We start from the raw sequence: 25,058 nt of genomic DNA on the forward strand, positions 1-25,058 counted from the left end.
ACACCCTCATAGATCTGGAATTGGCAGCAACAAGATTAGATGATAGGATCATCCAGGCTCAACAATTCTTAGAACATGATGAATTCATCAAGTCCAATGAATTCAAAAGTTTCTTATATAAAATCAAATAGAGTGAGCTTGTTCTAAAAATGAAACTAGATGAATCTGATGAACAAAGATTGGAATTAATTGAGAAGCTATATGCCATTGATCCTAAAAGTGAAGTAATGACCTTAGAAAAGGATAGAGATCTAGTGTAGAGGAGTGGTATGTTATTAGTGCGTAGATGGGGCTTAGAGCAAGCACTTATGCTTGATCAGATTAGGAGGTAGGAAAATGTCATTTCTTATGAGGCACTTGGTGCAAATGGACTAAAATGAGGGACTAGTTTCAACATTGATACCAAATATCTAGTAGTCTAGAGTATGATCCCTACTTCCAAAAAGTCAAATTTGATGGATATACAGAGCACTAAATAGGGTAATATGATTAATTGGACTTTACAAGTCATGTCTAGCACAAAAATATCCAAGGCACTAAAATATTTCTCATTTATGAATGAAGTAAATGTGGAGGAAATGGAAACAAAGTTGGCCTAGTCCATACATGATTACATTGATGTTAGGAAGTTCTATGAGAATGAGCTTAAGTGTAGCCATGTGTATAAAGAAAATTGTTGAGCTAAAGGCCAAAATTTAGGAACTTGAGGATGAAATCACATCTCTCAAAGATTAATTGGAACAAGTAGAATAGAGAATGGCTCTAGCTTAGAGAGAAGATGGACAAGGAAAATTAGTTCCAATCAAGGACACTACTGAGGCCTTGATTCAGAGAGAAGACATAGAGGAGGATAGTTTTTCACAACTAAGAAGAATGAGTATTGATACTCAATCAGTTTAGCAAGGAGGAGATGTAAGGACAAAGATCCATAGGAATATGATGAGCCATTGGGTTGATATTTTGAAGAACATATCACAACAGACCCATAATTTATTTGTTACTTTACAAAGTGTTGAGCAGTTTTGCAATTAAGCACTTTCTTGGCTAACACCTACTTTTGGCCTATGGGGGCCTTATATTCAATCTTTGGATAGACTAATTGTATTAATGGCTAATAAGTGAGACTTTCTAGAAGAGATTTTCATTGTAAAGGAGAGCCTAGAAATGGTAAGAGAATTAAATGGCTTCTTTATTGGTAAGCTACAAGTCATACAAGAAAAATTGAAAATTTTATTTGAGGGGGTGGAACCTTTTATACCATCAATACTAGATGCTACCAATGTAGTAAGAGATTGGTAGGAGTGGTCAACTTCTTTTGATAACATTTTGACCAAAGAGACTATAGTAGAAATTTTTGAAGATGTGTTAGATTCCCCATTTCATGCTTTAGTTGATTCTCTTTTTAAGGTATACTTTAAAAAAAAATAAGTTTATTGTTGAATCAAAGGAAATCATGGATACCAGGTGGACTAAGGCTACTCAAGATTTACAAGAAGTAAAGAATACCGACTGACCCACTAAAAGGGAGATTTATGTTTGGGAAGTAGTAGGCGAAATAAAGGCTCTACTGGCAAGAGATAGCAGAGATATTTTGCAAGCCAAGAAGATGAAGTACAAGGAAATGAGAAGACTAAAGGATATATATAAATGTTTTTCTACCATCTCATCTACCTATCTTTTTTGATCGCTCTTATGGGAGATTATTTTGTAAAATTCTGTTTCCCATCTTCCAAAGTTTTGGTTTTCCAGTAAAATTTTGACGTGTGTTGTCCTCTCATCTGTAGTTTGTTGCAATCCTATATATGGATTACCAAGATGAGAAGTAGAGGTTAGTTGTCTTTAGAATTTATATATGTGTCATGTAGTATTTTCCAGCCTGTCCATTTTTTGTTCTATAATAATGTAAGTAAGTTAATGTGGATGTATACTTGAATACAAAAGGAATATTTGGGACCAATGGTTTTATCTCTATGTCATACTATGAGTTTTGATTGTAGTGTTAATATTTAAATTGAAGTATTAATACTTAAATATCATTATCTTTGAATTTTTGTCTCTTTTTCATATATCTATAGCTTTGGGACTGAATAGACAAGTTTCGAAAAGGTTGTATGTTGTTGATTTAAAGAATCAAGTAATTGCTTTCTATAATTGATAAGGTTTAGGGTTTATGGAAAGGATGAGAATCAGAATGAAACTAAAAGTTTAATGTTGACATTTTCAATCATAGGTTGATTAAATTGGTCTAAAACTGATAATCTCTAACTCTAGATCCCACTGGATAAAGCATTGGTCCATTCTTAAGTTCAAGAGTACATTGTTGATTCACCTTTTCACATAACAATCAGAATAACAAATCAATTTACTCTCATGCATTGAAGAAATAGAAGCCTAGGTCATGGCTTATTTTCTATTACTTTCTTTGGTTATAATTAGTTACTATAATTTGGAAGTTTGTCAGCAAACTATAGAAAAATATTGACCATTTCTATTGTGGGAGATAGTCTTGCAGAGAAGAATATCAAGCTAATAAGATCCCTTAGCTTTTCTCATCTTGGCTTAGTAGAGCCTAAAGTGAAGTGAGTCTTGATGACTCTATTAATGTTGTCCCATAACTAAGATTTAGCCTTACTGAATATAGGATTTAGCTCATCCTTAGGCTTGTCCCTATCTTTGTCTCATACTATTAGGTTTAAATCCACCTTATATGTTCATTATAAGAAAGAACTCCAATAGTATGCACTCAATAAAGAGATTTACATAAGACTATTAGGTCTACCTTATTAAAGGATTTGATTGATCCACCTGTTAGGATGGAACAACTACTTGATCTTTGATTTGCAACTTGGTTTGCTGAATGAGATACCTTTGAGACTATGATAGATAAATATTTGCAACTTTTCTACTCTTTTCTTCTCATTAAATTGCTTCAATACTTTATTACACCACACTTTGGATGTGATACAATTCATTACATATATACCAATCTAATTAATCAAATTACAAAGTCATCCAAAATACACAAAGTTGACCCATACTATATGAACTCGAGTTCTAAAGACTGATTTAGTGAGTTTCTAATACTTGGCACCCACTATCAATGTTCCACATCATCATGCACTTGGTAGACATAGAAGCTTGGTCAATATTGATCACTTCAAAGTAGTCTTGAACTCAGTCTACACTAGTGACTCAGTGAATACTATGAAGCTCGACATATAAAATGAATCACTTAGTTAGCACTAACTGGCTAAATCAACACTATATTCTTGCTATTATAATTGGGAACTTGGTAGCAATTGTAGAGCTCAACTTACACTGAATTGCTCAGTGCAAATTAAAACTATCCAAGGGACACATTAGCAACTAAAATGCTTGGTTAACTTTGCTAACTATACAATATGCTCAGTATATGCTTATAATATGAATAAGTGTATGTCACTAATAACAAACATGACTATAATGTCAACAATCTCCCCCTTGTGCATTAGTTACAAAAACACTTATTAGTCAAAATTGAGTTTATTAACATCTTTATCCATCACCGTATGACTTCAACTTGGTTTTGTAAGAGATATATTTATGTAAATGAATAACATGATAATGCTTTCCCATACATAATATACGGTATACTTTACATCTTTTCACATATGATATATACATCTTATCTATAGTCTTCAATCTTCTCCCCCTTTTGACATTAATGCCAAATATTTATGCTATATATACTATATATTAATGCCAAAATGTGACAAGAAATCTGAATGTACCTTCAAGATGAGTTCCAAAGTCTTGTCCCAATTCTCTTGTAGCACCTTGCATGTGTGTAATGTAATCTACACTTCTGCTGATAGCTCAATCATATGATCTGCAATGGAGAAGTTATTGTCATGGATGAGAATTTTTGCATGTGCAATGTGTTTTTGCAATGCAACCATGTTTGGGAGAATTATGTTCTAAATCTCTATCAATGTGGCTCTTATTCTTGCCTCTTCTCTAAGTAATTCTTCCTACTTCTTAGCTAGAAATCAGATTTTATTGAAGTGGGCAGAGCTTGAACTTGGGTCAAGTTGCAACTATTGTGCACTTGCCTTAAAATCCTGATAAAATTTTGACAATTAGTCTTTTATTTCTTGGGTGAAAATTGATATGTCATAGAGTTTACCAAATAAAGAAGATACATTGTTGCAGGAGGTCTCCAATGAGCTTAGAATAGTAGATAATTCTACTTGATGAATAGCAATTTGTTGAGCAATAAGTTCCAAAAATTTATTCTCAAACTCCTTTTTAGCTCTCTATAATAGCTTCTTTTGTCCATTTAGATCTTCATAGTATCTTTGGACTGACTCTACTAACTAGCTCAAAATTGGTTGAGAAGTATCAACCTCTATGCGTATAGCCTTTGAAATGATATTCTTGGAATCCTCTATTATCTAGAATTCCTTATTCCTTTCCTCTTTAAGCCTTTTCTACTTGGATTTATTGTAAAGAAGTTCTCTAAATGTTTTCTTCTGATCAAGATTGACATTGGAAATATCCCAATTAGGAATCAGAATCTCCTCATCAAAATCTATGTCTTCTTCCTTTTCTTTTCCTTTACCCAAAAATTCTGTGCTTGGTTGAAGCTTGGTCTCAACTATCCTTGCACTTTTTAATTGCATTCTCATAATAGAAACAATTGTAGAAATGGTAGGGCTTGCAAAAAAAGTAGATATAGTACTTATTGCCATAGTAGAAGTAGCTGAAACAATAGAAATTACCAAAACTGATGTAGAAGGGAGTGTTGTCTACTTGGTAGATGAAGTGGTTGACACTTCAATCAATGAGGTGTTGAGTCAGACATGTGCAAATATTTAATGAGTTCTTGTGCCAGCTCTATTTGACACAATCAATCCCACTAAAGCTTTCTCTAGGCTAGATGTTTTCACAATTTTTCTTGGATAATGAGGAAGTGAGGCTATGACCACTATAGTAATTTTCACTATGTCAATCTCCTCTATATCTTGCACATCTTTCTTGGTAGCTTCCTACCCCCATTCCTCTTCATTATCAAAATGAGTGACTTTTTCATCATCATTATCTTCATATTTCTCTTATTCATCATCCTCTTCCTTCTCACTAACACTAACTAAAAAATCACTCAACTTGTGAAAAAGATAAACATTCTTCCAAGTGTTTGCAACATTCCTTACTACATGCTCAATATCATTTAATAATACAATTATTGAATCTCAAAGTGAGCTTTTCTTCATTCTTCTTCAGAGATTCCTTCACTTGTCATCTAAACTTGGAATGAGTTTCCACAAGGTTTTCTCATATATGTCTCTTTCTATTTTCATGGAAAATTCCCATCTTGGCTTTATTTTATCCATCAAAATATTTGGAATCTAAAGTGCAAGCTAGTCTGGTGAGTACTGCCACTTGTCCATCTTGGATATGACCAAGTCTTCTATTTTCTTTTGCTTCTTTGTAGTCCTAGTTTCATATTTCAATGCTTTGAAATTTTTTATTTTGTCTCCTGATTCTAAATATTTAATCTTTCTTGGCAAGTGGGTTGAGGCTTCTTAAAGATTATATCTCCTCCTTCCTTATATGTTTTTTTCCTAGATGCTCTTCTAGTGAACACAAAATTTTTCATAGAATTGGTAATAATTACCTTGCCAGCTTTTTTATTTAGTGGCTCTTCATCCTCAAATTTTTTCTTCATCTTCTACTTCTTCATTTTCTCTTTTCCTTTAGTCAATAGGGGACGAGTACTAGTTTTTAGCATGGCAATTATCCTCTTGCCTTTTTTGACTTCCTGAGGAAGTTTGATTTCTAATTCTATCCTAGTCTTTACTTCATCATAGGTATCAAAGTATATTTCTTTAGGATCAACTAGCTCATTTATCAATGCCTCAATTATGTCTTTTGTTTAATCAATGTTTACCTCATAACTAAGAGGTTTCACCCAAACTATCCTTGGCCTAACTACCCAAATGTATACTTTGTCACTATCTACCATGAAACAAATATCATCCTTGTAATGTTCAACCAAATTCTTGGGAATTTTTAACCTATTGCTCATCTTTTCTTTGAATTCATCAAAGTTTTTGTCCATGATACTTGCATAGTTCTCTCCCACTTCGGCAATATATTCATTAATTTGATAGAGAACTAGTACATCCTTTCTCCAAACTACTATACCTTTTGATGGGAATAATTTTTAAACATAGAAGAATAAAAAAGTCAAGAGGGAACTCAATTTGCATGGATTGTTCTTGGAAGTTTTGATGCTCTCCATGTTTTTGTTGAACTAGTTCATCATTAGCTCGTCAAGGTCAAGTGAAAAGTTATTCTTGACAACCCTATATGCCAAGTCCATAGCTTCACATGATATGTTGTTCAATCTGCTAGAGTTGTATATCTTGTGTGTGATGATGTGAATGCCAAACTTGAATTCCATGTTGATCACACTATTAATTCTCATTTCTATTCCATCCCACTAGGCAAGGGTTTTCTTCTCCATTTTAATCCAACTTAGGGTTTTTTTCACTTTGGCTTTCATCAACATGGGAAGACTAGTGATGCCGTGGATCATTTTCTTCATTATCAAAATTGATTGTTCTAGACTTAGCTAACCATTGTGCACATAACTAAGGATATATCTTATCTATTTTACTTGAAAATCTTGTGGCATGTGTGGAATATGGGTTAAACCTTTTGCTTCTAGATGTTGGTGTTCTAGTTTCAATATACCATTAACACATAGTTTCTCAAGGGTTTTATCCATTTCGAATGTACCAATATCCTAAATGGCACACTTGAAATGAGAATGGATATCATTGATTAAAAGTACCTTGGGAGGAATCTGTGACTAGGCTCTGCTCGGATCTAAGGTTTTCATAACAACAATAGTCATCGTGAAATCTAGTGCTTTCCTTTCCACACCTTGAACCAACATGTCTGAACCTTTCTTTGACTTGTTGCTAGTAGATGCCACCATCACTCGATAGGGTTTTGAGAAACATGAAAATAATTTTCTCAAATTGCTTGAATACTCAAAAGATTATTCTACATGAATAACTCTCAAAAATTTGTAGTGAGAAATGACTTTGATTTCACCCTTTTTATCAAAATTTTCCATAAATTCCTAGTATGATTGTTCTCTCAAATGACAAACTATCATCCACTTCACATGCATTGAATGCTTGAAAGAGTCTTTCATGACTTAGCAACCACACAAAGCTTTAGTTACTCTTGACCTTGCTTAGTAGAGTCTTTCATGACTTAGTAACCACACAAAAATTTATTTACTCTTGACCTTACTTGGTAAGACAATAATTCAATATTAACTTTCATCTTTTACTCAGTGATCCCTTTGCATCTTGAATGCAAATATGGATCTTTCATCTTGCTAACTAGAATTGATATTAGATGTCTTCTTCAGTACCCTATTTCCTGTTCTCCTTTGAGAATTCAAGTAGAAAAGGTGAAATCACTCAATTCTTGAGTGACTTGTTCATCACATCTCAGACTTGCATTCTCAAAAGATTTTGGAACCCATTGTTGTCTCCTCTATTTTTTGATGTTATCATCTTTTTCCTTCTTTTCATCTTTAATTCTTCTAGTATTCATGCAATTCTTGGCAAGATGACCAAGTTCTATACAAATGAAACATCTTCTAGTAGAATCTCTTATCCTCATATGATGCTTTACACAATTCATTTTGATGTGTCCAAATTCTCCACAGAAATGACTTTTGCACCAAGTGTTATATTCCTAACCAAATATAGCTCTAACAATCTATTCTGCTAGATTCAGTATTTTAGTTTTTTATTTTGATGACTTGTGCCCATGCTTGTTACATTTGTGACATTTTCATTCAAACTTAGTTTTCTCTTTGCATTCATTAGCCTTATAACCATGCTGATAGCAATTGTATCACTTTCCACTAAATTTTTGTTTCCCATTGCTCCAAAGTCTATTTGATGTATGACCTATCTTACCACAATGACTACAAGTAGGTCTTTGGTTCTTTTGAGCTCCTTTCTTGGATGATTCACCGTATTTTGTATATCCAATTCATGCTTTTCCTTTTTTTCTATAATGACTTTTCTCTTTCAACTAATTTATGTCTACTTGAGATTTCATCATTCTCTCATTGTTGCCTTTTAGTGATTAGATCATTTTCCAATCTTTCATTTTTTAATCTTAGATTAATGATTTCTTCTTTTGCATTGGTGAGCTGATTAAGGAAGTCAGCTGGCTAAGGGGATAAATGTTGAATCTCATTATTCTTTCCTTCTATTTCTTATTTTATCTTTTTCTTCTCTTCCATAACTTTACATAGTCTTATTGACTAAATTTATTTCTCTCTTCAAGTGAACCATTTTGTTCTAATAGTTCCTTGATTGCTTTATTGGCTTCATTTGGGCTGCTTGCTAAATGAAGGTCTTTAATTCTTTCCTCAATGTAGAGATGGTCATTCATTTGGATTGTAAGATCTTTTCTTATTTTCATGGATTGAGAGAGTTTCTCCTTTTTTTTCTTGAGTTAAGCAACAGTCATTTCCAAATCTAGCTTCTCATTATCAATAGCCTTGCCAAGTTTGAATATCTCCATAGCCTTTGATATTTGCTCAAGTTGTTAAAATTTTCTCTGAGAACTAGAAAATCCCTAATACCAATTGTTGGAAATATTATGAAAGGCTAAGTTATTGAGAGGGAGGGGTGAATCAGTAAAATGTAAAAATTTAAACCTTAATTACCAATTAATCCTTCATATGCATTTTGATCTAGTTGCATGCATAAGAAACTAAAAACATGAAAGCATATATAACACTTCAACACACAATTTGGTGACCCAAAAACCTTCCAAATAGAAAGTAAAATTAGGGTGGGGATGATACCCACAAGCTTTAGTATTGTATTATAAAGTTGTCTTGTTAAGGCTTCCAATGATCACTTCTGATGATCTTCCCTATTAGGAGCAATAAGGACTTTAGGTCCACCTTGCTAAAGGATTTACAAATGTACAATGAAGTATGCACTTGGTAAAGAGATTTACATAAGACTATTAGTTCTACCTTATTAAAGGATTTGATTGATCCACTTGTTAGGATGAAACAACTACTTGATCTCTGATTTGCAACTTGGTTGTTGAATGAGATACCTTTGACTGTAAAATCACCTTACTGTGATGGAAAAATATTTGCTACTCCTTTTACTACTTATGGCCTTGTACTTCACCTTTTTTCTCTCTTCTACTTATTACATTTCTTCAATACTTTATTACACAACACTTTGGATGTGATACAATTCATTACATATATATCAATCCAATTAATTAGATTACAAAATCGACCAAAATACAAGTTTACACAAAATACAAAAAGTTGGCTCATACTACAAGAACTTGGGTTCTAAAGACTGACTTAATGAGGTTCTAATATTTGGCATCCATTGTTAGTGCTTAGCATTGTCATGCACTCGGTAGATGTAGAAGCTTAGTCCATACTAATCACTTCCAAGTAGTCTTGAACTTGGTTTGCACTGGTAACTTGGAAAATACTATGAAACTTAGCATATAAAATGAATCCCTTGTTTAACACTGAGTATCTTAGTCAACATTAGATTCTCACTATTATAACTGGGAACTCAGTAGCAATTGTACATCTCAGGTTACCCTGAGATGCTTGTGCAAACTAAAACTATCCAAGGGACTCAGTAGCAACTAAAATTCTTGGTTAACATTGTTAACTGTACAATATGCTCAGTAGATGCTTAAAATTTGAACTAGTACATGTCACTAATAAAAAACATGATTGTAATGTCAACACTAAACATGTATCTCTTAATTCTTCCCCCAATAGGTGATCACAAGGGCACAACAACAAGATGCAAAGATAGACACACACACACACACACACACACACACACACACACACACACACACACACACACACACACACACACACACACACACACACACACACACACACACACACACACACACACACACACATACTTACTTACTTACATATATACTTACACACATACATACATCTACAAATGCAATTTAATCACCTTGGATAACTATATTTTATCTTTACTCAATCACCAAGAGATAATATGATTTGTAAGTACAGATTTCTAAAAACTTAGTTTGGTATGAATAGCTTTGATCAAATTCTTTCAAGGAGAGTTAGTCTACTCATGATGATAATGGCTCCATGTATTGGGTCTTTAAAGGAGAGATATTTATAGATGATTAGATTGTGGGGTAGGAGGAAGATAATTGTGTGAATGGATGATTGGGACTGTTGTAGTCAAATTAGAAGAACATTCACCTATAATAATTTTGAAGGACAAAAAATATAATATTTATGAGAAAAAATAATATTTTTTAAGGACCAAAATATAATAAAAATATAATTTGGTGGAAAAAACCATGAGCTATGTGGCTCCACATTGTGGCTATTCCACTGTCCAGTAGTCGAAACTCTTCATGGTAAATATGAAGATCATGAAATTAAAAAAGATAACTATCAGAGATTTATATTTTTGTTTTACTGATAAATAAATATAATATCTAATTTTAAGAAAAATAATAGTCTTAAATTTATATGATTAAATAAAATAAACAAGAGTACGAGTTGTGGCTGTATAATTCTAGTATTACTAATTATGTTAAACAAAATGTTCAATCAAATAAGTATGAAGTAATATAAATGGATCATCTACTCAATCCTATTATAACTTAATGTGGATGCATCCGATCATTACCTGTATGATATTATGAATAAATTTGGCACTCAAAAAGGGACCAACGAACCGCCTCCCTACGCAATTCCTCCCACTTTTCCACAACGTGACACACGACCAAACAAACAAAGGATGAAGAGAGAGGAAGCAAAAGTGAAATACAAAGCTTCCTTTCAACTACCAACAACTCCCTCACATTATAAACTTATGCAAGTGTGTATGTATGCATGTAAAATAGTGCATATAGTGAACTAATTTACATACAAACATGCACATATGCATACAATCATCATAATCAATTATCCTTGAATTTGATGCAAGCTATTATATATGAACAAGAGATACTTGTTTAGAAGGAAAAGAAAAGAACATTGACATAGGTACCTCTTCTTCCCTTGAAGAAAATCACAAAGGAAGGGCATGAAGATCACAAGAGAACAACAAAAAAGTCCTTGATCTCTACTGATCTCCACCAACATTCAGAGCTCTCCACCAACATTCAGAGCTCTCCACCCTCTTTCATGCACAACTCTCCACAATCAATCAAAACAAATAGGGAATGATTAATGTCATTTTTCTTTTCTTTTTTGTTTATAATCCATAATTCAAAATCCACAAGATTTCTCTGTATATATCATAGATATAGTGCAAGGTAGGAGAATCCCCAAAGGAAATGTCCTAGCCCCCAATAAATAATCATATAGTGGAAACACAAAAACAATGTAGGATTTGATATCAAATCATGACTCTTTGTTCATAAAATAACTAATTACATGCAATGTGTCAGGCTATAAGGCCTTCTGGTTATGGCTAAATGCAAAGAAAATAATAGTTTTACAAGATCCCTCAAGATACTATCCAAACGTTAGCTAGTCCATATCTACACTCTGGTAGAAACCTCCAAGGAATATCTAATTGGTACTCACAAGCCCACTAAGAAATCTTCTTGTTTCCCAAGCCTCAACTACTAGCCCTTCTCAAAATTCACTCCTCTACTACCTCCTCTTTTCTAAGATGGATGAATAATCACAATCCTATTACAAACTATCTCTCATTTGGAACTCTATCTATAAAATTAGGAAAAACTCACTCTTCAGCTACTCTCCACACTCTCTCCTCCTTCGAATGAATGAATAATTACTAAAGACTTCACCTCGACCCCATTCTTATACCCAACCAAGCCACAAGTTGGCCTAGTAAGCTACAAATTAAATATCCCTTACATTAAATACTTGAAGAGCCACAAGTTGGCCTCTAGCAGAAATTAAAGTCTTATGATACTTATTAAATACATGAAAACTAATTACCCAAAACCCAAATAGGTCCACTCAAATCCACCAAAATCCCTCCAACATGTAGGATGGCCCACTACCCTAGGATGCTCCTAAATCAATGTACATACATACATACATACATACATGAAAATGACAATGCACTTTCTAAGAATTTACAATTGTTTAGAAAAATTAATCTTTTATAAGAAAATTCAGCTGAAGGTACTATGACATTGGAAACATCAGTTAAACTGGTGTAGTTGTTGATTATCTGGGTTGATTACTTCATTATTATATGATCTAATGGTAATGTTAGTTAGTATTTTGACATACATGAAAACATCATTATTATTCATTATTATTTATACATACATACATATATTTTGGATATTCGTGTAATGGAAAGAAGAATATGCCAAGAGAAACAATGGAAAAAGAAATGGAATTTTGAACTTCTGATACAATATTAATACAAAATATATTACTGATCAAAAAAACCAAAGAGAAGTAGTTGTTGATTTTTTCTTAAAAAAATCTAATAACTATCAATAACATCATTTAATAAGTTAGTCTATTAGAAAATACAAAATAGATTACCACTTCTATGCTTGTTCATTTACAAGTTATTTTGTTCCTTTATATTTTTTTGTTGATTTATTTATTTTAATTTTCTATTAACATTTAAAAATTTTATTTTGTGAGGGATTGTGCTATAATAAAAAATTCAAATTCAAATTGTGTTTTCATATCCAAACTCACAAACATAAAGGTGGCACAATATTAAAAGAATTTTTGAGTACAACTTTAAAATCTAAGTTTTCCATAGCAAGGCATTTTCTAAATACTTTTGGATAGCTCAATTTACTACTCTTGTATTGAACTGAAATGAAGCTTGAAAAGGAACAACTACTACATAAACAAAGTTACTTGCATGCATTCTTGATAAATTAATTTTAAAAAGTTACCGTTTGAGTACTTTTTGCCTTGTTTTCAAAAGAAATGCATAATATCATTAAAATTGTGCAATACTATGATAATACAAAATGATAATCAGCTATGAAGGTTAATATTATAAGTAATTGGATGACATTACCCTAAAAAAGAGGGAAAAAACTTCATATTAAATTATAAGTTTTTGTAAAATTTCTTGCAAACTCTACCCATTTTTCCTGGTCTACATTATTTTTCTGGAGGATCTTTAGGTAAGTCACTTAGCATGGGTTGAGTGAGTTTTATTGTTTTATTATTTGGATATGCAATTTTATCACCTTGGAAAATGTATTTGATCCCACTAGCTGGGAACAACTAATTGTTCATTTTATTGTACCTAATCTAAGACAATTGTATTGGAATTTATAATCAACCCAACCAATCAACAACTAGATCCATTTAACTAGTTATGGTTAGTTTCTTTCTAAAAATATCTTCTACGATATGTTTTTGTAAAATTTCTTGTCAACTTTGTCCATTTTTCTTGGTCTACATTATTTTTGGGGAGGATCTTGAGGTAAGTCACTTAGCACAGGTTGAGTGAGTTTTATTGTTTTATTATTTGGATTCTAGAATATGTATGCATTTGGATCATTTTTTTTGTTTTGCTAAGATGTAATGAGAACCTTAAAAAAGATCTCTAAATATACATGTTCAGAAGGAGATATAAAGAGATACATATTTAGAACAAAAAGAAACCATTATTTATATACCCTAAATGAAAATCACAGAGCTAGGGCATGTCAACAAAATTGCAAATCAAGGGAGCAACATGACAATGAAATTTGAAAGAAAGGATACAATGTGGCAAAAAAATTGTAGAGCAAGAGCACAACACCAAAATTACAGAGCAAGGGCACAAAAAATAAACATAGAGATGACAAGGGCACAACAACCAAATTACAGAGCAAGGACATGACAACAGAACATAGAGATCACAAGGGCATGACAACCAAATCATAGAGAAAAGGCATGATAGTGAAATACAAAGATCACAACACAACAACACAATTGCAGTGCAAGGGCATGGTAACAAAATGCAAAGATATATCACATGAACAAAATGCACCAAACATAAGGGCACAATGATGTTTAGAGCTCTCCACCTTCTTTCACAAGCAACTCTCCACAATCAAAAAAAATGGGGAATGATTTATGGTATGCTTTTTAAAAATTATTATTTATACTTATGTGGGGCATTGCAATTATGACACTTACATCAGTATTTTAATGATGTTGGGGAGAATTGCAAAAAAAAAATTGAAAACCACCACAAATTAGACAACCTTCAAAAATTTCCATTGTTATTTGACCTCAAATGTTGTAGCATGCTCCTCCTTCCACAACTATTAAATTTTCTATCCTAATTTATACCATTCTTTCCAACATACCTACCTATGCTCCACCTCTTATGACTACTTCTACATAGGTTTCCACTCCTTTACATGTTTGTCTTTATAGTTTTTTACTTATCATGAATGTTCCTCCTACTTCCATTCCTTCTTCATTTCATCTCTATAATATAATTCCTTTTATTTATTTGAACCCTTTACTCATACCTTCTCATCCTCTACTATCATCTTTACATATTCCTTTTTCTTTTTATACCTTTCCTAATCCATCTACTATACCTATGTTACTAGTGTATCTTCTAATCCTACTATTAGTACCTTGTTTCAAACTGTCTCTACTTTACAACAACAACTTGCTCATTTAACACAATCTAAGTACAATATTCTTGCATGTGATGCAGTGAATCCCAATTCCTTAGATATCCTTCATGTTGTTATTCTAAAATATGTTGAGGTACCTCATCTTGATACTTATAATGGTAAGGAAGATCCCATGATTCATGTTAAAACTTTCCAAACTATATGTATTGATTTTGCTCTTAGTTATAGGATTATAGAGGATTTGTTCCCATGCACCTTTCAAGATAGAGCCTTGCAATGATATTTATCTCTACCTCCCTATTCTATTGATTCATTTCAAACTCTTGCTAATGATATCATTTAAAATTTTTAGAATAATATGGGTTCGCAAGTTTTTAAAACTAATTTAATGCATTTTAAGTAGGATTTTAAAAACAAAGTTACTAGATTTATTGGTAGACTTAGAAATTTGTATGCTTAGATTTCTTATCTTATAGCTGACCATGATATTCAACACATTTGTATTTCTAATTTACAAAAAGAGATTAGGGATAAGATTCTCTTTGCGAGTATAACACCTTTTCACACCTATGTGCACTGCTTCACCATTACTAGTTATAAGTGAGTCAACTCAAGAGCTCTACACTGATGGATCTTGGTCCTAGTGTTAATATTGATGCCACTATACATTCAAACAAGTTCTCTAAATCTAACAACTTTATCAAAATCAAATCTTGACATATAAATGGTGATCAAGTGGCCACTACATTTTGAGGTACTAATTTTTCCTCTATATTTCATCCTAATCATCAATATACTAACTTATTTGAGCCTTTGTCTGAGAGTATGAATAAGTTTATTTAGGCTCATGTTCTTAATCCTCCTCCTATTCATCCTATTGATCTAAGTAAATCTCTACCTAATGGTTTTTGTCAATATCATCATTAACCAGGTCATGATACTCAAAAGTGTCATGGTCTAAAGAACACCATTCAATACCTTATTGGTTCTAAGCCTATTGTTGTAATACTCAAGTGAATAATACAAATAAGTCTATTGTGTCACCTAATCATCCTTTTCCTTCAAACTTAGTGAATTTCATTAATCAACCTTCTTCTTCTTATTGTCATATTTTAATGACAAGAAGATAGAAGAAGTGAATCATGTGGTTAATAATGTTGAGTTAGAGTCTCAACCTTTCATTTCTTCTCCACTAAATCCTCAATAAACACCACCTATTACTATCTTTAATAATTATAATATGTTTAAGGTATGTAATGGTTCTCTTTACATCATAGCTAGTGTGGTTCTTATTCCCTTCCATGGTACTTTGGTTGATACTTCCTCTACTATGAATGTTATCACTGAAGAACACATTTTTGATAAAGGATCACATAGAGATACTTATGATTCAAATCCTATATGGATTCAAAATTGTAATGGTTTTCTTTACCGACCTCAAGATTCTATCACTTATCTATTACTATTTTATAGAAAATTATTTTTACTACCTTTGTGGTCATTCCTACTTCTAATCAATTTAAAGTTAAGATTGGTACCCCATGGATTTCTACCATGTGATTTGTTGCTTCTCCTATTCATAAATGTCCTAAATTTCCTCATGATGGAGACATTATTACTATTAATAATTCTCTTTATAGACCATCACATCCTAAAGATTGTGTTGAGATTGATCTTTATTGGCCACCTTGTCCTAAAAAATTACCTACTCATCTTGATCATCTTTATAGAAACTATCAACAACATAAAGTAGATAAGATTATGGAGCTTAATATTCCTAAGGATTGTTTACCTTTTTTATCTTGCCTACTTCATTTTCACATGTTTTATCTTCTACACGTACTCCTTCTACTATTGCATTTTAACCTATTGATATCCCTTATATGGAACCTATGGTAGTTGATGCTAATCCTTTTGCTATCCCTTGTAAAACTCTTTGTAATCAACATGTGTGTCGACATCACAAGAACCATCAAGCTAGATCTAAGAGTCAAACTCATTCTCTTATTTCTCAGCCTCAATCTTCATCTCAAATTTGTCCTTCCTTTAATCACATCCTGTGTGCATTTTTGGAGGAGGTTCTACAAGGTAACATTATACATTTGGATAAACATGATTATTTTGTTCATATTTTAGACTTTATTAATCTAGATATGGAGGATAGTTTAGATGATAGTAGTGATGATGATTTAATTTTAATAGATAATTACTTACCTAATATGTTTTCAATGGAGCTTAAAATCAATCCTTGACTCTCAACATCCTAATTTCTTAGAACTCTTTGTGATTCCTACTATTATGGATATGTTTCCTCTCACGAGTTACCATCCTTCCCCTAGAATTTTAGACTAAGATGGAGGGGAATGTGGAATGATTTATCTGAAATCCATCCATAATGGTAGTTTTTAGTGTTCATGTGTTGTGTTTCTCCCATGTTGTGCCTCTAAATTTTATTTTATTTTATTGCTTTAGACAATCCTTGTTTCTTTGTTGAGCACAAGGAAAAAAAGTAATCACATTGTCATCCACATTATTCTATTTGTTTCTCTCTTCTTCTATATGTCATTCTATATTATGTTATGCATGTTCTATTGTTCATACTACTAGTCTTGTTTAGTATTCTCTGTTTTCTATGATATGGCAGCATTGATTCTTTTGGTCTCTATATTATTGACCCAAAAAAATTATTCTCCATCTCTCTTTTGTGTCTTTTCCTCCATTGTGTTGTCATTCTACTTCCTTTTGGGAATGATGATATTTTTATACTTTACATAACATTACATGTTGTCATATGATCTTATTGACCCCTTAGTTCTAGTAGATCTCTTTTTGTACCTTATCTTTTTTGTGCTAATTTCCCTTGATATGTTTCTTCTCCTGTGGGCATCTCATAATGGAAACACTTTTTTGTGGATTCATTTATGATTACCTTAAAGCTATTTATCTCATTAAGGAGTTTGCAATTACTCTAATGAGGGGGCATACACTCTGCTCATCCTTATTCCATGGAATACAAATATGATTTTCGTGTCTAATTGGGATAACTTCATCCTTAGTACTTGGTATGATTTTTAAGGTATGCCCAAATCTATGCATTATTATTTCATGTCTTTTATCCTCTTTTTCCTTTATCCTTTTTAGTTTCTAGGCTTGGTCTTCTTCTGGGATCTCTCTTCAAACTCTAACATTTTGGGAGGATTGATCCTTGTTTTTAACCCTTCTTTTGATTACTAACAATTTGGGAATCTTGGTCTTGATCCCATAAGGACACACACATTCTTATGCCCAAATTGGCTTTCAATTCTTTTTTTTGGGACATGGAGTTCCATTGAAATTGAATCTCTTAATGAACTAACTAGCATGTCACATACACTTTCTAGACCATTTGGTTCTTCTCTAATGGGTTGGCTAACATGTCACACACACTTTCTAGACTATTCAACACCATCCCATTTTTTGTAGAAACCTTTCCCCATAGTTCTTTTCTTGTTCATTTTTCTTGTGTGGTTCACAATAAGGAACATAATCATTATAGGGAAAGAACCACACAATTTTTGTAGTGCTTATCTCTCTTATTTTGACTTTGGATGTGATAAGACTCAAGTTTTTTGGGGGCTTCATGATTTATTTCCTCTTTGGTCATAATAAGATCTGCTCTTTTTTTTGTTGATCTACTTTATTGTGAGCTTGAGGAAAATAATAATCTCACTAAAGTGGGGGCTTAATGTACCATCTTAAAATAGATGCACTTTCCTTTTAAGACCATTGAGCTCCCTCCTCTTAATGATTCACTCTTTGAACCATGGATATGCTCATGCACACTCTTCTTTTCCTTCTTTTCCTCTTATCTCTTCCATCTTTCCACCTCATCTCTCTAGTATCTTCCTTGGCTCTCTATGGCATCTAGGACTTTTCATCCTAGACCAGGTCAACCTAGTCCTCCCAAGTTGAGCTAGTTCCTGCGAGTTTCAAATTTTGGGGCCCAAAAGACCTAGATGGTTTAATTAGTTGATGATCATTACCCAATTAGGCTGTATTGTTTTATAGCTTGAAAAATCATACATTAGGAAACTTGGAGAACTCATTTTCATATCTCATCCCTATATCATCTCAATTATTGTTCATTCACTCAAGCTCTACTCTCTATTGAATATTTTAAGCCTTTTTCTTTCAAGGGTTCAAGGATTCAAGCATCCAAGCAAGGATAATTTATCTAGAATTACATGATCCTTTGTGAACATTTTCACTTTAAGATCTAGTGTATTACTAGCCATCAATGGAGGAGATCCATATCAAAGCATTCATCCACTTCATTGATGCATATCCATATCCATGGCATCATAATGGAGTTATGATAGATCTATTACAAAGTGTGGAGATATCCCACATTCCTAATTCAATATCTACATTACATACACACTACATACAGATGAGAAATATGAATCTTAACATTTGTCTTGTTCTTTATTGTCCTTTACATTTACATTTCTCATTTATGGTTAATTTCTTAATATTGGACTTGACCAAGGCAATCCCTCATCAAACCCCAACCCCTAAACATTTCTTTCTATGGTGTTTTGTAGGTTGGTAGTGAAAAGAATTTTAAAGCTGGAACCTATAGTTTGTAAGCTTTCTAGAGTCATCTATTTTAGACCTGTGAACTATGTCAACCTACTTGTAAGATGTCCTTCCATGTTGACCTATTCCTTTAATCTCAGATTCTAAGGAAATTTTTGGATTTTGTTACATTCTATTGGTGTCAAATTGGTTTTGACAATTGAGTGTCAACACACTTAACCAAATTTCATGTTGAAGCTAAGTACACTATACATGTCGAGCCACAATATGTACCAAGACAAAATTCCAGTAGGTACCAAGTAAACTTCAAGTGCTAAGAATGATACATGTGGCAAGTGACTTAAGGTGCTAAGTGAACCATATGTACTGAGTCACAATTGATGCTAAGCAAGCAAGAATTCTATATGTGTTGAGCAATCTAGAATGCTACATGTGCCAAGTAAAATAGAATCAAAATATAAGTTTATGCCTTCAAAAACTTAGATGTAAACTATTTTAGGATGAATCATGAAGGACTCTAAAGATAAGATCAAATATTTTGCCTTACTTATGCAATAAACATGTAGCCAATAAGAAAATAGAAAATGCATACAACCAATAGGAAAAGTATAAGGATTTGAGTAGGGAAAACAAGTTCATGAATGCATACCTAACCCTAAGTCTTCAAAGCCTTTATAAGAAGATAAAGACCCCATGATTTGAAGTAGCTAAATATTTTTTGAGTGGATGAATAGTTGAAGTGAGTGAACTTCAAAATAAGGAAAACAATAGGAGTGTTAAAGACCTATGATTTGATAAACATTGCATATTTAGTTGGTTAGAATAGAGCAAGGGCTACACATAGCTATCAAATCATAGAGGATCAAATCAGAATGAGTAGATGAAATGCCTAAAATAAACAATCAAGGATTGTAAGCTATCAAGTTCAATTTATGGGTATAATCCCCACCGTAGTTTTACCTTCTTATTTTGGAGGGTTTCTGGGTGACCAAAAGTTGGTGTTATGTGTGTTCATGCATTTATTTATTTTATGTTTATCTTATATGATTACATGCATTCAATTTATTTTTAGTTAAAAGTTTTTATGGTTAAAGTGTGTTACTTCTGATTCATTCTATGTTATGTTATGCATGTTTTATTGTTCATACTAGTATTCTTGATTTTTTATGTTATGGTAGCATTGATTTTTTTGGTCTCCATATTATTGGCCCAAAAAGACTCTTCTCCATCTCTCTTTTGTGTCTTTTCCTCCATTTTGTTGTCATTCTACTTCCTTTTGGGAATGATGATATTTTCATACTTTATATAACATTACATGTTGTCATATGATCTTACTGACCCCTTAGTTCTAGTAGATCCCTTTTTGTACCTTATCTTTTTTGTGCTCATTTCCCTTGATATGTTTCTTCTCTTATGGGCATCTCATAATGGAAACACTTGTTTGTGGATTCATTTATGATTACCTTAAAGCTATTTATCTCATGAAGGAGTTTGCAATTACTCTAATGAGGAGGCATAGACTCTGCTCATCCTTATTCCATGAAATACAAATACGATTTTTTGTCTAACTGGGATAACTTCAGCCTTAGTACTTGGTATGATTTCTAAGGTATGCCCAAATCTATGCATTATTATTTCATGTCTTTTATCCTCTTTTTCCTCTTTCCTTTTTAGTTTCTAGGCTTGGTCTTCTTCCAGGATCTCTCTTCAAACTCTAACATTTTGGGAGGATTGATCCTTGTTTTTAACCCTTCTTTTGATTACTAACAATTTGGGAATCTTGGTCTTGATCCCATAAGGACACACACATTCTTATGCCCAGACTGGCTTTAAATTCTTCTTTTTGGGACATGGAGTTCCCTTGAAATTGAATCCCTTAATGGACTAACTAGCATGTCACACACACTTTCTAGATCATTTGGTTCTTCTTTAATGGGTTGACTAACATGTCACACACACTTTCTAGACTATTCAACACCATCCCATTTTTTGTAGAAACCTTTCACATAGTTCTTTTCTTGTTCCTTTTTCTTGTGTGGTTCACAATAAGGAGCATAATCATTATAGGGAAAGAACCACACAATTTTTGTAGTCTTTATCTCCCTTATTTTTACTTTGGATGTGATAAGACTCAAGTTTGTTGGGGGCTTCATGATTTATTTCCTCTTTGGTCATAATCAGATCCACTCTTTTTTTGTTGATCTACTTTATTGTGAGTTTGAGGAAATTAATAATGTCACTAAAGTGGGGGCTTAATGTACCATCTTAAAATAGATGCAATTTCCTTTTAAGACCATTGAACTCCCTCCTCTTAATGATTCCCTCTTTGAACCATGGATATGCTCATGTCCGCTCTTCTTTTCCTTCTTTTCCTCTTATCTCTTCCATCTTTCCACCTCATCTCTCTAGTATCTTCGTTGCCTCTCTATGGCATCTAGGACCTATCATCATAGACCAGGTCAACCTAGTCCTCCCAAGTTGAGCTAGTTCTTGCCAGTTTCAAATCTTGGGGCCCAAAAGCCCTAGATGGTTTAATTAGTTGATGATCATTACCCAATTAGGCTGTATTGTTTTATAGCTTGAAAAATCATACATTAGGAGACTTGGAGAACTCATTTTCATATCTCATCCATATATCATCTCAATTATTGTTCATTCACTCAAGCTCTACTCTCTAGTGAATATTTTAAGCCTTTTTCTTTCAAGGGTTCAAGGATTCAAGCATGCAAGCAGCGATAATTTATCTAGAATTACATGATCCTTTGTGAACATTTTCACTTTAAGATCTAGCGTATTACTAGTCATCAATGGAGGAGATCCATATTGAAGCATTCATCCTCTACATTGATGCATATCCATATCCATGGCATCATAATGGAGTTATGATAGATCTATTACAAAGTGTGGAGATATCCTACATTCCTAATTCAATATCTACATTACATACACACTACATACAAATTAGAAATATGAATCCTAACATTTGTCTTGTTCTTTATTGTCCTTTACATTTAAATTTCTCATTTATGGTTGATTTCTCAATATTGGACTTGACCAAGGCAATCCCTCATCAAACCCCAACCCCTAAAAATTTCTATCTATGGTGATTTGTAGGTTGGGAGTGAAAAGAATTTTAAAGCTAGAACCTATAGTTTGTAAGCTTTCTAGAGTCATCTATTTCAGAACTGTGAAGTATGTCAACCTACTTGTAGGATGTCCTTCCATGTTGACCTTTTCCTTTAATCTCAGATTCTAGGGAAATTTTTTGATTTTGTTCCATTCTCTTTGTCTCAAATTGCTTTTGACAATTGAGTATCAACACACTTAACCAAATTTCATGTTGAAGCTAAGTACACTATACATGTCAAGCCACAATATGTACCAAGCCAAAATTCTAGTAGGTACCAAGTAAACTTCATGTGCTAAGCATGATACACGTGGCAAGTGACTTAAGGTGCTAAGTGAACCATATGTACCGAGTCACAATTGATGTTGAGCAAGCTAGAATGCTATATGTGCTAAGCAATCTAGAATGCTACATGTGCCAAGCATCAACAAATTAGTATGTGCCAAGTAACACAGAATCAACATATGAGTTTATGCCTTCAAAAACTTAGATGTAAACTATTTTAGGATGAATCACAAAGGACTCTAAAGATAAGATCAAATATTTTTTCTTACTTATGCAATCAACATGCAGCTAATAAGAAAAATGGAAAATGCATACAACCAATAGGAAAAGTATAAGGATTTGAGTAGGAAAAACAAGTTCATGAATTCATACCTAACCCTAAGTCTTCAAAGCCTCTATAAGAAGATAAAGACCCCATGATTTGAAGTAGCTAAGTAGTTTTTGAGTGGATGAATAGTTGAAGTGAGTGAACTTCATAATAAGGAAAACAATAGGAGTGTTAAAGACCTATGATTTGATAAACATTGCATATTTAGTTGGTTAGAATAGAGAAAGGGCTACGCATAGATATCAAACTATAGCGGGTCAAATTAGAATGAGTAGATCAAATGCATAGAATAAAAAATCAAGGATTGTAAGCTATCAAGTTTATTTAATCTAATACCTTATAGAAATTGTATTAGAAAAGGAAATCATATGTTGATAGGTTAGCTTAACAACTAGGTTGTAGAACCTTTGACAAGGTGATAAAAATCCTTTAACAGGGTAGCACTTTAAGTAAGTGTTTGTAAATCTTTTAAATATGTCTCTATTCATAGAGTGTAAAGCCTTTAACAAGGAAGGCCTCTAATAGGAAAAACCATTAGAAGTGGTCAAACTATATTGCTACAGTGATAATTTGTGGGTATAATCCCCACCCTAGTTTTACCTTCTTATTTTGGAGGGTTTTTGGGTGACCAAAAGTTGGTGTTATGTGTGTTCATGCATGTCTTTATTTTATGTTTATCTTATATGATTACATGCATACAATTTATTTTTAGTTAAAAGTTTTTATGGTTAAAGTGTGTTACTTTTGATTCATCCTCTCAACCCCCCCCCCCCTTCTCTCAAAAGTAATCTTCTCACTTTTAAATTTCAACAATTGGTATCAGAGCAAGTTTCTCACAAGGAGAAGCTTTACAACTTAGAGAAAAGATCTAAAGATGTAAGTCTACAAACTTGGAAAGGTCATAGAGAATTAGGTGATTGATGTACACCTCGCTCTAGACAACTTGGAGGAAGCCAAAGAAGAATTGAGAAAATCCTTAAAAAGAAGAAAGGACATCGCCATAGCTAAAAATGACACACAATACAAAGAGATTGATAGGTCATAAAAATGTTTGCCAATGGAGATACTCAAGAGTTTGAGGCAGCAATAGTAGACTTGATGGAAAGAAATAAAGCTCAAGTAGAAGAGATACAATCTCTCAAAATTGAGCAAGAGTCACAAGCCATGATGTTGTGTGAAACAATTGAGTAGAAGAAAGGATCCATTAAAGATAGGGATATGATTGAAGATGATAAAAGAAACATTGCCAAAAGACTTGAGGAGAAGTCAATAAATCTCGCAAGAATCTCCAACATGTAGCTAGATACCCTTAGCCAAATGATCTAAATTTCAAGGACATTGAGATCTCCACACTAAAAATGAAAAATGAAAAACTATAGAATGACTTGAGAAGAGAGAAGGGGATAATAGAGAGCTTCAAAAAATCAAGTGAAGTCATCAAGCACTTTGAACAATAGTTGAAATCACCAAGATCCAACAATGACACTTTAGGATTAGGTTTCACCAGCACTAAAGAAGGAGAGTCATCAAAGAGTGTAGAGGAAAGAGTGAAAAAGGTAAGAACATTAAACCCACTTGTCATTTCTATTGTAAAAAGGGACATACTTCTAATGTATGTAGGGGTAAGAAGGCTAATCAGTAGGAGAAACCCAAGAACAAGGGTCATTGTCATAAATGCAGTAAGCAAGGAACAAGATTGTAGGATCAAAACCATAAGGACATCAAGATTTGAAGGTCACTACTACAATAGCAAGAAATATGGTCATAGAGCTTTGGAGTGTAGATCAAAGCCTATGTAGACACCAAACCAACTAGCAAAGGCTAAAAGCCATGGACACCACTACAATCGGGACTACAATACCAGGTAGAGCTATCACTATGTCAAGAGTATGGGCACATTCCTGAAAATTGCATAAGAACACATTACAGTGGCAACTATAATAGATGGTTGAGTCAAACCGAATGGTTTAGTTGTCTAAAGATATGACATATTATTAAGTTTTGTCCAACCAAGTCTAAGGCACCAAGTTCTAAGTTCAACAAAGGGAAAGCAAAGAT

This window comes from Cupressus sempervirens, chromosome 1, assembly GCF_028749045.1.
Source record: "Cupressus sempervirens isolate cs-2001-9-10 chromosome 1, ASM2874904v1, whole genome shotgun sequence".
NCBI lineage: Eukaryota > Viridiplantae > Streptophyta > Pinopsida > Cupressales > Cupressaceae > Cupressus > Cupressus sempervirens.